This window comes from Mauremys mutica, chromosome 21 (genome assembly GCF_020497125.1).
Source record: "Mauremys mutica isolate MM-2020 ecotype Southern chromosome 21, ASM2049712v1, whole genome shotgun sequence".
In the NCBI taxonomy this organism is placed as follows: Eukaryota; Metazoa; Chordata; order Testudines; family Geoemydidae; genus Mauremys; species Mauremys mutica.
In genome coordinates this window covers 21,120,787-21,134,224 of record NC_059092.1, presented here as the reverse complement: position 1 = coordinate 21,134,224, position 13,438 = coordinate 21,120,787, and the positions used below count along the sequence as shown (strand labels likewise).

Genomic DNA, 13,438 nt, shown 5'->3' with positions numbered 1-13,438 from the left:
GCGTCACTGAGCAGCTCCCCATGCACACCTCAGAGGATGCATTTCAAACCCTCGCTCCTAGATGCTAAATCCTCTGTACAACAAGCCTGCTTCCCCTCGTGTGCACTTTGTCCCCCTGCTGTCACATCCTTCCCACTTTCCCACCATATTGACAAGCACCTTGCTGTCAAACTGATGGTCTCTGCAGCCAGGCCCCAGTACCTCCCAGCCAACAGAGCCCACCTAGCAGGACGAGGGGGTTGGGAGGCTTTGGACAGCTGTTGGAAAGGTGAGTGTTGCAAGCATTTGTTACTTGCACAGGCTGCCCTGGTAGCAATAGTATTTATTGCTGTAGGTTAGTAGGCGAGAAGCTGAGCACTTTATTATGTGGCTGCTTATGCTGGGGAGTAGAGCTGCAGCACCACAATTTCTGTGGCTGCCCAGTCCAGACTGGATGGGATTTTGAACCTCCTCCTCCCAAAAACTAACCCAAGAAATGTATCTGGAAAATCTGTTTTATGAAGGAAAAAAGTCACACTTTATGTAAAGATTCCACTTATAAATAGTTAACAGAGGTTTAATTAACCAGCTAATAGGTGTTCTAAACATGTCACAGACATGAGGAGTATGCATTACAGGTGATTCTTAACTTATAAGCACATCCTTGGAAGTTGTTATAAATGGTAATGAACCATAAACAACCTCTTGACCTATTGGATTGATAACAGTTGTAACAATTGATTGTCTCTTTATTGAAACATCTGTTAATCGTTTACGCACCTCTTATAACCCATTTCTACGTGGAGCCTTGTATGGAAGAGTTTGCTCACCATGGGCATGCTCCCTCGTACCTGGGCGAGGTGCTCTCCTCCTCCTTTGGCTCCCCCTGCCGACCACCACTCTGGCTCTGCGGTCGTTTTCCTCTTCCTGTGACTTGGCCCAATGGCCAGGTCACTTTTAGTCCTGCCTCTTCCTTCTAGGGAAACCCAAGTACAACACACCAGTGATCTGGCAGCATCACACCTGAGGTTTGGCCCAACTTCAGGCTTTTGGGCCAGCCAGCCCTGGGCTCTGGGGTGTTCATATCACTGCCCTAGGTGGGCCCGTAGGGGAACCCAAGCCCACCCTCTACTATAGTTCCAGCCCAGGGACCCTGTATGGAACAGACAAGGTCTGTTTGTTCAGGCTATTTGCTTTCTACTGTGGCCTGCAGCTAGGTCTGTCTCATAGTCTCTTCCCCAGCTGACTCTGTAGGTCCCAAAACAAAGGGAACAAATTATTTGAGGAACAGAAGAATCAAAAAGGTCCTGCACCAGGCCAACCTGTCCCTAGGAGTCTCTGACACTTAGGAGTCTCTAGTTGGGCTTTAGCCCCATCTTATTATTCCCTCCAGGCAGCTTCAAGGCAATCTCTGGTTAAGCTCTGGCCCTTTGCAGGCCTTCCTTCACAGGACTGGCTCTAGAGATCTACTCCTTCTCTCAGTCGGCCAACACTGAGCTGGGTTTTTCCTTTTACCTCAGAGATTCCAAGGCCAGAAGGGACCATTGCAATCATCTAGTCTGGCCAGAGACCTGCCACACAACCCCTAGAGCAGAGCTTTTACACCCATCTTGATTTTAAAATAGTCAGTCATGGAGAATCCACCACAACCCTGGGTTAATTTACTCTCACCATTAAAAATGTATACCTTATTTCCAGTTTGAATTTGTCCAGCTTCAGCTTCCAACTGAAGGACATAAATCCACACCGTGTAGAGGCCAAGCATAGGAGTTTATTATACACAGCGCTGGCGGAGTGTCACCTGGCTTATTAGGCTCAGAGACACTGTCAATCAATTGATTACAATAGAATATATAGATTTTCCATGGGCGGGGGAAAGTGATGGGGTAGGCAGTTCCACACCCCGGGATAGGTTTTGCAGCAAGACAAGATAGCACATTAGCCACTGGTTAACAGGTTACATAATGTCTCCGCCCATTGTCTCAAGTTAGCAAGTTAACATTTAATTAATACTTTGATAAAATGTTATTAGTATAAAATATATATATATTGAATTCTGATTTGGGGTCCACAGGAATGGAGCAACTCTTTGATTGTCCAACAGGTACATTCCTAGGGGTTAAAGCAAAGAAACAGTGAAAGTATATGACAATAAAGATTGTCCCCTTTATGTTTTAAGGCAGGCATTGGTCCCTGGGAAGGGAGGTGGAAGGATGCCATATCTTATACTGACATGTGCCAATTTTCATAAACTCAAGGTTGGATCTGTGGGAAGAATGTCCCCTACAGAAGAGACTGACACAATAGGAACAGGTTTCAGAGTAGCAGCCGTGTTAGTCTGTATCCGCAAAAAGAACAGGAGTACTTGTGGCACCTTAGAGACTAACAAATTTATTTCAGCATGAGCTTTCGTGAGCTACAGCTCACTTCTTCGGATGCAATAGGAACAGGGATCCTTTGTTCAATTTGAAACTCTGAATAAGACACAATTATTTAGTTCTTAGCTCCAACACCTGGCAATTTGCTGACCAGGCCTATTTTAGCAAAACAAGATTATCTGTTTACCCCAGCTTTCTCTTAGCTAATCACTATTTGCTAGGCCTCTGGTCTCTTGACCAAACTCTGGACTTTGGGTCTGAGAAAGAGCTGGCAAAATCCATATACCAATGGAGTGGTTGTTATATAAAATGCACATGGATTTTAACCCTTCACAGTCATTGGATTGTGTTAGACCTTTTGCTGCCATATTGAAAAGCCCATTATTAAACATTTGTTCCCCATGTAGATATTTGTATAGACTAATCAGGTCACCTCTTAACCTGTGAAGCTAAATAGGTTGAGTTGTTTGAGTCTATCACTGTAAGGCAGGTTTTTTAATCCTTTAATCATTCTTGTGGCTCTTTGATCCTGCATCCATTTATCAGCATCCTCCTTGAATTGTGCACACCAGAACAGGACAAAGTATTCCAGCAGCAGCCACACCAGTGCCTGATACAGGGGTGAAATGACTCCTTACTCGAGAGTCCCCCTGTTTATGCATCCTAGGATGGCATTACCTTTTTTGGCCACAGCATCACACTGGGAGCTTATGTTGGGTTGATTATCCACCATAACCCCCAGATCTTTTTCAGTGTCACTGCTTCCCAGGATAGAGTCCCCATCCTGTAAGTATTGTCTGTGGCCCTTGCATCCGAAGAAGTGGGTATTCACCCACGAAAGCTCATGCTGCAAAACGTCTGTTAGTCTATAAGGTGCCACAGGATTCTTTGCTGCTTTTACAGAGCCAGACTAACACGGCTACCCCTCTGATACTTGGCACTCTATATGATTTTATAAAAATATGCTAATGTAATTGGAATATGCTTCATACAAAAGGTCTCTTGTAAGGTATCATAACAAAGCTTATAATCTACCGAGTGTGATCATCCTATTTGTATAAATGTACCACTCTTGTATCTGAAACTAGAAATATGAAATATAACTCTGAGGGCCTATTGTAATTATGCAAAGTATGGGCCATTAATGGTAGTTTGGAATCTTGATGACTCCCATTAACCAAGACAATTGACTGCAGATGGCTCTGTTTTACCTGTAAGTCTTTCTGTATACGTGTGTGCTGGCAACCAGTGGTTTCCCCAGGAATTGAAATTAGGGGGGGTGTTCGAATTTACAGGGGGGGTGTCAGGACCAATGAGATATATAAAAGAGATATGAATAAAATAAATGTTTTGTTAGGATTATGCAAATTTAACATAAGAATAATGCAAGTTACACCAAAACACATAACAGGTCTAGATTTCTATAAAAATATACATTTAAAAATGTATTTAATTTAAATTGACTTTTGAAAAGTAAGCCATCATGGGGTAAGAGGGAAGATCCTCTCATGGATCAGTAACTGGTTAAAAGATGGGAAACAAAGGGTAGGAATAAATTATCAGTTTTCAGAATGGAGAGAGATAAATAGTGGTATCCTTGAGGGGTCAGTACTGGGACCAGTCCTATTCAACATATTCATCTGGAAAAATGGGTAAACAGTGAGGTGGCAAAATTTGCAGATGATACAAAACTATTCAAGATAGTTAAGTCCCAGGCAGACTGCAAAGATCTACAAAGGGATCTCACAAAACTGGGTGACTGAGCAACAAAATGGCAAATTAAATTCAATGCTGATAAATGCAAAGTAATGCACATTGGAAAGCAATCTCAACTATACATACAAAATGATGGCATCTGAATTAGCTGTCAACACTCAAGGAAGAGATCTTGGAGTCATTGTGGATAGATCTCTGAAAACATCCACTCCATGTGCAGCAACAGTCACAAAAGCAAACAATGTTGGGAATCATTAAGAAAGGGATAGATAATAAGACAGAAAAATATCATATTGCCTCTATATAAATCCATGGTACGTGCACACCTTGAATAGTGTGTGTAGATCTGGTCACCCATCCTAAAAAATATATATTGGAATTGGAAAAGGTACAGAGATGGGCAACTAAAATGATGAGGGGTATGAAACAGGAGGAGAGATTAAAGTGACTGGGAATTTTCAGCTTAGAAAAGAGATGACTAATGGGGATATGACAGAGGTCTACAAAATCTTGACTGGTGCGAAGAAAGTGAATAAGGAAATTTTATTTAATCCTTCACATAACACAAGAACTAGCAGTCACCCAATGAAATTAATAGGCAGCAGATTTTAAAAAAACAAAAGGAAGTATTTCTTCACACAATATAAAGTCAACCCAGGGAACTCTTTGCCAGGGGATGCTGTGAAGACCAAAACTATAACAGGATTTTTAAAAGAACTAGATAAATTCCTGGAGAACAGGTCCATCTGTGGCTATTAGCCAGGATGAGAGGGATGCAACGCCATGCTCTGAGTGTCCCTAGCCTGTTTGCCAGAAGCTGGGAATGGGCAACAGGGGATGGATCACTTGATGATTCCCTGTTCTATTCATTCCCTCTGAAGCACCTGGCCTTGACCACTGTTGTAAGACAGGGTACTGGGCTATATGGGTCTGACCCAGTATGACCATTCTTGCATCCGAAGAAGTGGGTATTCACCCACGAAAGCTCATGCTGCAAAACGTCTGTTAGTCTAGTATATTATATTATACTTTTATATTATAAGGTGCCACAGGATTCTTTGCTGCTTTTACATTCTTATGTAAAAATTAATTATAATAAAAATGTTTAGTACAGAAACTCCCCAACATAATGACCTCCCAAGATAGCAACAATATGAGATAACAACCTTGGCAAATACTGCATTTTAAAAATCTTGGCCTACTGGGAAACATATTTATATAAGTTTCCATTCCCAGTCACAAATCTAGCATTCTGGAGCAAAGTGACTAAAATATAGTCCAACAAACAAATGTTTATTTAACATGCCCCTCACTTTTCCCTCCACCACACTCCACTCACTGGTGTTGTCCTTAGTCAGTGGAGACTCAGAGTTCAGAGGTGCTTTCACGTGAGTACACCTTCCAAGTGGGGGACAAAAAGGCACAGTTCGCTCTGGCCATGGCTGTTCGTTGTGCCACCGTTCACTCCACCACTCTGTTGCCAATGGCCCTGCACAGTCATCCTCTGCTGTCACCTACCACTGTGTCTTCTGCGAGTTGGTCTCTTGAGGTTCCACCAGCTCTCAGTGATTTCAGCTGAGCTCTCAGTGCGGGAACCTCACTGCTAGTGCAGTCTGGGCTGTCTCTTACACAAAAACAGTCCCCACAACAGGACTAAGCACTTAGATCTGATTGTCAGTGATTTCAGCTGCAGTGGTCACTTAATAGAACAAAAGACTATCTATGGAGCCTAATCAGCTCTGTCTTTAAACAGTGGAGAGGGACAGGTCCCCACCCTCTCTCTTGATGCCTTCAAATCATCACAGACTAAGTACAGTTCTACTGCCCTTTACTCATACAATAAGAACAACATTTCATCCCCCCTTCCCCCACATTCAAGTGGTTTGTAACCCAACCCCAGCCAAAATCTATCACTTGGGCTATGGCTACACTTGCACTTCAAAGCGCTGCCACGGCGCTCCCTGTGGGGAATAACGTACAGCACTGGGAGCCGCGCTCCCAGCGCTGGGGCTTTGACCACACTGGCGCTTTGCAGCGCCGCAATTTGCAGCGCTGGAGAGGGTGTGTTTTCACACCCTGCTGCAGCGCTGCAAATTTGCAAGTGTAGCCATGGCCTTGGACAACACAGCTCTGTTTGCTGGATATCTAGGTAGATTAGGTGTGAATGTAAATATAATCTGGCCCTGAAGCCTTAGCTCCCAGCTCATCACTAGCTGTCAGGGAGAACTCATTTAGACTTTGCTTACAAATCATCATTTGAAATTATTAGATTGGCCAACATCACCGAAATGAATGCACTGACATCATAAAAAACAGCTGTATAAGGAAGCAAGGAAGCTAGTCTATGTTCATACTTTTCAAATCTATTATACTTTTTCAGATACACATATTTTATCATACACTGTATAAGCTTTTAAAGTGTGTATTAATGTTTCAATTTAAATTCAGATTTCCAAACAGTCACTAAATTGGTATGTAACTAGCTCACAAAACTGGGGCGGGGGGTGTTGGGAAAATTCAGGGGGGGTGTAGGGAAATCACTGCTGGCAAGTGAGTAACATGTGATCATGTCACCTGAACTGGAATCCATCTTTAACCTGGGATCTTTCCATTGAGAAGGAGGGGTGGGAACTCAAAGAGGGACAAAGGATTCCTGTCTTATGCAGAGGTGAAAGTAAGCAGGTATGGAGGACCTGTAAGAAAAGGAGACAGGCTGAGGGAGGGAGAAGCCTGCTCCCTGCATAAGAATAGTTTAAACTCAGCTGTTCTCTGAGTGGTTCAGCCCTCAGGGTTAGGAGCGGTTTCTGGCATCCTTGTTAATTTCACTCACAGTAGCTGTGGGGAGGGGGGAGGGTGTGTTTGACTATGGCAGGGGCAGTCCTTGTCTGCCCCTGGGATGGGGGAATCTCTCTAATACTAATATATACAACAAATACAAGCATTTGGCTGCACAGCTTAAATCTAGAGCTAATAAAAGCAGGTGGAAGGGGAAAACTCAGTCACATTGGTTTCTCGTCTCCTCCCTCGCCCTCCTCCAGCCAGGCTGCAGATAAGGCTCTGCATTCCTCCCCCCCCCCCCAGCAGGGGTTCTCCTCTAGGCTCTAGCTTGCAGTAGGGACACTGGCTGAGATGCCTGCTGCTGCTGCCTGCATAAGAACAGTTTAAACTCAGCAGTTCCCTGCACAGTTCAGCCCCCAGGGTTAGAAGCCGTTTCTGGCATCCTTGTTAATTTCACTCCCAGTTGTTGTTGTTGGGGCGGGGGGGAAGTGACCATGGCAGGGGCAGTTCTTTTCTTCCCCCGGGATGAAGGGATCTCCTATACATAAAAAACACAATCAAAATCAGGAACCATTTCCAAGTTCAAATCTATCCCATTCCCTCCTCAGCAGAGGATCATGGTTGTGATGTCCAAACTGCTTGCAGATCCTCTTTGAAATATTACTGAACCGTGCAGGGAACAGCTGAGTTTAAACTGTTCTTATGCAGGAGGCAGGCTTCTCCCTCCCTCAGCCAGTCTCCCTGCTCCATGCTGCAAGCTAGAGGGTAGCCCCTGCAGCTGCTGCTCAGTGCCAGGCAGGGAGAAAGCATGGAGCCTAGTGTCCGCAGCCTGGCTCGAGGAGGAGGGAAGACACGGAGAAAAATGTGACAGTGAGTTTTCACTTTTTCAGGCTTATTCCAATAATAAAGTTTTATTACAGACAGTCCTGGTAGTAGTAATAGTAGCTTTATTTTCTCTATCTATGTCATGCAGTGGGAGGGATCCATGAAGTATGTAGGAGAGGTGGGGTGCTTGCGATTGGATCATATGGGTAAGAAATGTAAATTACTTTCACCCCTGCCCAAACCCTAGGGCTCCCAGCTGCCTCTGCAGCTGGTAGCTCCGGGGATGATTTAAAGGGCCCGGCTCCTGGCTTCAGCTGAATCCCCGAGCCCTTTCAATCCTGATTTAAAAGCCCAGAGATTTAAAGGCCCTACCTCTTCCGATTGAGGCCCCTCCCCCTCCACAGGAATCTGGAGTACCAGCAAGTCCTTTAAGTTACTTTCACCCCTGGTCTTATGCAAAAGATATATAAATGGGTGGAACAGAACAAAGGCAGGCAGCCATCATGAGGAATCCCCTAGCTACCACCTGAGCTGGAACAAGGGCTGTACCAGGGGAAAGGACTGTGCCCAGACAAGGAAGGCATCCAGTCTGTGGAAGAAACTTACTGAAACTTTATTAAATTAAGGCGACTAGTTAGGGAAGTGGACTGGACTAACATATTTAGGGATCTAAAGGCGGAAGACGCCTGGGGTTACTTCAGGTTGAAGTTGCAGGAGCTGTCAGAGGCCTGTATCCCGAGAAAGGGAAAATGGTTCGTAGGTAGCAGTTTTAGACCGAGCTGGATGAGCAAGCGTCTCAGAGGGGTGATTAAGAAAAAACAGAAAGCGTACAAGGACTGGAAAATGGGAGGGATCAGCAAAGAAACCTACCTTATTGAGGTCAGAGGGTGTAGGGAAGCAGTGAGAAAGGCAAAGAGCCAGGTGGAGATGGACCTAGCGAAGGGGATTAAAACCAATAGCAAAAGGTTTTTTAGCCATATAAATAGGAAGAAAACCAAGAAGGAAGAAGTGGGACCGCTTAAAACTTTAGACGGAGTGGAGATTAGGGATAATCTTGGCATGGCACAATATCTAAACGAATATTTTGCCTCGGTCTTTAATGAGGCTAATGAAGGGCTAAGGAATAGTGGTAAAGGGACTGATGGGAATGAAGATATGGGGGTAGACATTACGGTATCTGAGGTAGAAGCCAAATTTGAACACCTTAACGGAAGTAAATCAGGGGGCCCGGATAATCTTCATCCTAGAATATTAAGGGAATTGGCGAGTGAAATTGCAAGCCCGTTAGCGATTATTTTTAATAAATGTCTAAACTCGGGGATTGTACCGTTCGACTGGAGATTAGCTAATATAGTTCCTATATTCAAGAAGGGGAAAAAAAGTGACCCGGGTAACTACGGGCCTGTTAGTTTAACATCTGTAGTATGCAAAGTCATGGAAAAAATTATAAAGGAGAGAGTGGTTACGGACCTTGAGGCCGATGGCAACTGGGACAAATTACAGCATGGTTTTATGAAAGGTAGATCGTGTCAAACCAACCTGATTTCCTTCTTTGAGAAAGTAACAGATTTTTTAGACAAGGGAAATGCGGTGGACCTAATATATCTTGATTTCAGTAAGGCGTTTGATACGGTACCGCATGAGGAATTACTGGTTAAATTGGAAAAGATGGGGATCGAAATGAAAATCCAGAGGTGGATAAGGAGCTGGTTAAAGGGGAGACTGCAGAGGGTTGTATTGAAGGGTGATATGTCGGGTTGGAGGGGGGTTACCAGTGGAGTTCCTCAAGGTTCAGTTTTGGGTCCGATTTTATTTAATCTATTTATCGCTGACCTCGGAACCAAAAGTAGGAGTGGGCTGATAAAGTTTGCGGATGACACAAAGTTGGGAGGTATTGCCAATTCGGAAAAGGATCGGGATATCCTCCAGGGAGATTTGGATGACCTTGTAAACTGGAGTATTAGTAACAAGATGAAATTCAATAATGAGAAGTGTAAAGTTATGCATTTAGGGATGACTAATAAGAATTTTAGTTATAAGCTGGGGACGCACCAGTTGGAAGTAACGGAGGAGGAGAAGGACCTAGGAGTCCTGGTTGATCGTAGGATGACTATGAGTAAGCAATGTGATGTGGCCGTTAAAAAAGCTAATGCGGTCTTGGGATGCATTAGGCGAGGTATTTCTAGTAGAGATAAGGAGGTGCTAGTCCCGTTATATAAGGCGTTGATAAGACCTCATTTGGAGTATTGTGTGCAGTTTTGGTCTCCCATGTTTAAGAAGGATGAATTCAAACTGGAACGAGTACAAAGAAGGGCCACTAGAATGATCCGAGGAATGGAAGGCCTGTCGTATGAAAGGAGACTTGAGGAGCTCGGTTTGTTTTCCTTAACCAAAAGAAGGACAAGAGGAGATATGATTGCACTCTTTAAATATATCAGAGGGATAAATACCAGGGAAGGAGAGGAATTATTTCAGCTCAGTGCTAATGTGGACACGAGGACAAACGGATATAAATTGTCAGTTAGGAAATTTAGGCTTGAAATTAGACGAAGGTTTCTAACCATCAGAGGAGTGCAATTCTGGAACAGCCTACCGAGGGAAACAGTGGGGGTGAAGGACCTCCATGACTTTAAGATTAAGCTGGATAAGTGTATGGAGGGGATGGTATGATAGGATAACGGGTTTAGTCAATAGGTCAATAACGTGCCACACTGGTAATTAGTACAAAGGGTCAATGTTGGGATATTGTTAGCCCTTTCCAGAGGGTCTGGCTGGAGAGTCTTGCCCGCATGCTCGGGGTTCAGCTGATTGCAATATTTGGGGTCGGGAAGGAATTTTCCTCCAGGGTAGATTGGCAGTGGCCCTGGAGGTTTTTCGCCTTCCTCCGAAGCATGGGGCAGGGGTCACTTGCTGGTGGATTATCTGCTACTTGAAGTCTCTAAATCACGATTTGGAGCATTCAACAGCAGAGTCAAGGGAGAGAATTAGTTCAGGAGTGGGTGGATCGGCTTATGTGGCCTGCATCTTGCAGGAGGTCAGACTAGATGATCATAATGGTCCCTTCTGATCTTGAATTCTATGATTCTATGATCTCTCAGGGTGAGATTTAGTCTGTGCTCAACTGTATTACTGTATTAGGCTTAGATTTGCATATTTATTTTATTTTGCTTGGTAATTCACTTTGTTCTGTCTGTTACTACTTGGAACCACTTAAATCCTACTTTCTGTATTTAATAAAATCACTTTTTACTTATTAATTAACTAATTAATTAACTTATTAATTAATTAATTATTATGTATTAATACCTGGGGTGGGGGAGGCAAACAACTGCATATATATCAGTGTTATAGAGGGCAAACAATTTATGAGTTTACCCTGTATAAGCTTTATACAGGGCAAAATGGATTTATTTGGGTTTAGACCCCACTGGGAGTTGGGCATCTGAGTGTTAAAGACAAGAACACTTCTGTTAGCTGCTTTCAGGTTAAGCCTGCAGCTGTGGGGCAAGTAATTCAGACCCTCAGTCTGTGTTGGAGCAGACGGGTGTGTCTGGCTCAGCAAGACAGGGTGCTGGAGTCCTGAGCTGCCAGGGCAGGAAAGCAGGGGCAGAAGTAGTCTTGGCACATCAGTTGGCAGCTCCCAAGGGGGTTTCTGTGATCCAACCCATCACAGTATCCATTGACATTTAGCCATATTAAAATGGATATGTTTGCTTGCGCACAATTTACCAAATGATCTAGATCATTCTGATTCAGTGACCTGTCCTCCTCATTATTTACCACTCCCTCAGTTTTTGTGTCTTCTGAAAACTTTATCAGTGATTACTTTATATTTCTTCCAGGACATTAATAAAAATGAAAAATAGCATAGGGTCAAGAACCAATCTCTGTTGGACCACGCTGAAACAGACCTGATCAGTGATGATTCCCCATTTACAGTTACATTTTGAGACCTATCAGTTAGCCAGTTTTTAATTAATTTAATGTGTGCCATAATAATTTTATAGCATTCTAATTTTTTTTATCAAAATGCTGTGTGGTATCAAGTCAAATGCCTTGCAGAAGTTTGTCATCACTGTTACCTATATCAATCAAACTTCTCATCTCATCAAAAAAGATACCAAGTTAGTTTGACAGGATCTATTTTCCATAAACTATGTTGATTTGCATTAATTACTTTACTCTCCTTTAATTCTTTATTAATCAAATCTCATATCAGCTGTTCCATTATCTTGCTTGGGATCAATGTCTGACTGACAGGCCTATAATTCCTTGGTCATCCAATTTACCCTTTTAAAATATTTGGCACAACATTAGCTTTCTTCCAGTTTTCCACTTTCCCAGTGCTCCAAGACTTATTGAAAATCAGTATTAACATTCCAGCGAGCTCCCTAGCCATCTCTTTTAAAACTCTTAGATGCAAGTTATCTGGACCTGCTAATTCAAAAATGTCTCACTTTAGTAGCTTCTGTTTAACATCCTCCAGAAATATTAGTGGAATGGAAAGAATATTATCATCCCCATATGATGAGAATATATTATCTGTTTTTTCCCCAAATACAGAACAGAAATATTGATTGAACATTTTTGCCTTTTCTGTGTATTATTGATAATTCTACAGTTTCCGTCTAGTAATGGACCAGTACCATTGTCAGGATTCTTTTTCTTCCTAGTATATTTTTAAAAACTCCTTATTGTCCTTAACTCTTGGCCATAGAGTTCTCCTAGTGTCCCTTGGCTTCCCTTATCAATTTTCTATAATTCCAAACCTCCAGTTTACATCCACTACTATTAGTTTCCCCTTTCTTCCATTTGTTATATATTATTTTTTTATATATAGCTGCCTTCACTTCCCCTCTAAATCAGATCAGTTTTTTTAACCAGCACAGCCTTCTTCCTCAACTCTGGGATTGTGGGTTTATGGGCATCTAGTAAGGTGTTCTTAAATGATTCCCATTTATCATACACATTTTTCTGATTAAATTCTTCCTCCCAGGTAAGAATGTATACAGGAAGCATCAGAAAATGATCAGCTGAAGTTTTTAACAGCAGCTGAAGGTCCCTGTCCTACAATGTGATCTGTGAGGGGTTGACCCTGTGCCCAGGCTGAGCCCCCTTTACTTCACTGGGACTCCACATGGAATGCACTTGCACAGACTCGTCGTGTGACTGATCACATCACCCAAAAGGCACTCTCTCCAAGTCATTAAACAGTTCCAATCAGCAGCCTGAGCAGTCAGTCACAGGCTGTGTTTTATTCAAAGTCCTTGGAAGCAAGCTCTGTATACAGAGTTTGTCAGACCTCCTATGTTGATCGATTGATATACATGCGTCAAAGGGCACAAGCTTGGCAATGTATCACAGCCTCAAACGATACTTCTCCAGATCATGGACAGAGCTGCTGTGTTTGACTTCCTTTCCCAGCGGAACCTTGTGTGCATTGAACCAGTGAGAAACCTGTTTATGATGAGCATGCTCAGTTTTGTAATCTGCATAAAAGTATGAATTAGTGTTTGGCTTTCTGTGCTGTGATTAAGGTTTTAATGTCTGATGTGTTTCTGTGCTTTGTTATGCTTAGAATGTTAGTGCTCAGAATCATATTAAAACTTATCAAGGGAAGCTATTAAAAGTAGTAATAATTATGTTTCTGGGGTTTTAATCCTCCCTGTGGATTTTAGGAGCTAAATGCACTGTAACTAGATTCAATCACAGAAAACTCAAGTGGGATCCCTGATTTATTTGAGGGAAAGTCCATCTAGAAC

At 42.9% G+C, this 13,438-nt stretch overlaps 1 protein-coding gene across 7 annotated transcripts in view; it reads left to right on the top strand.

Moving 5' to 3' along the window:
* Positions 1-13,438, top strand: part of CCDC30 (coiled-coil domain containing 30) — a 147,423-nt gene that overhangs the window by 46,182 nt on the left and 87,803 nt on the right. The gene's annotated exons all lie outside the window — the stretch shown is intronic.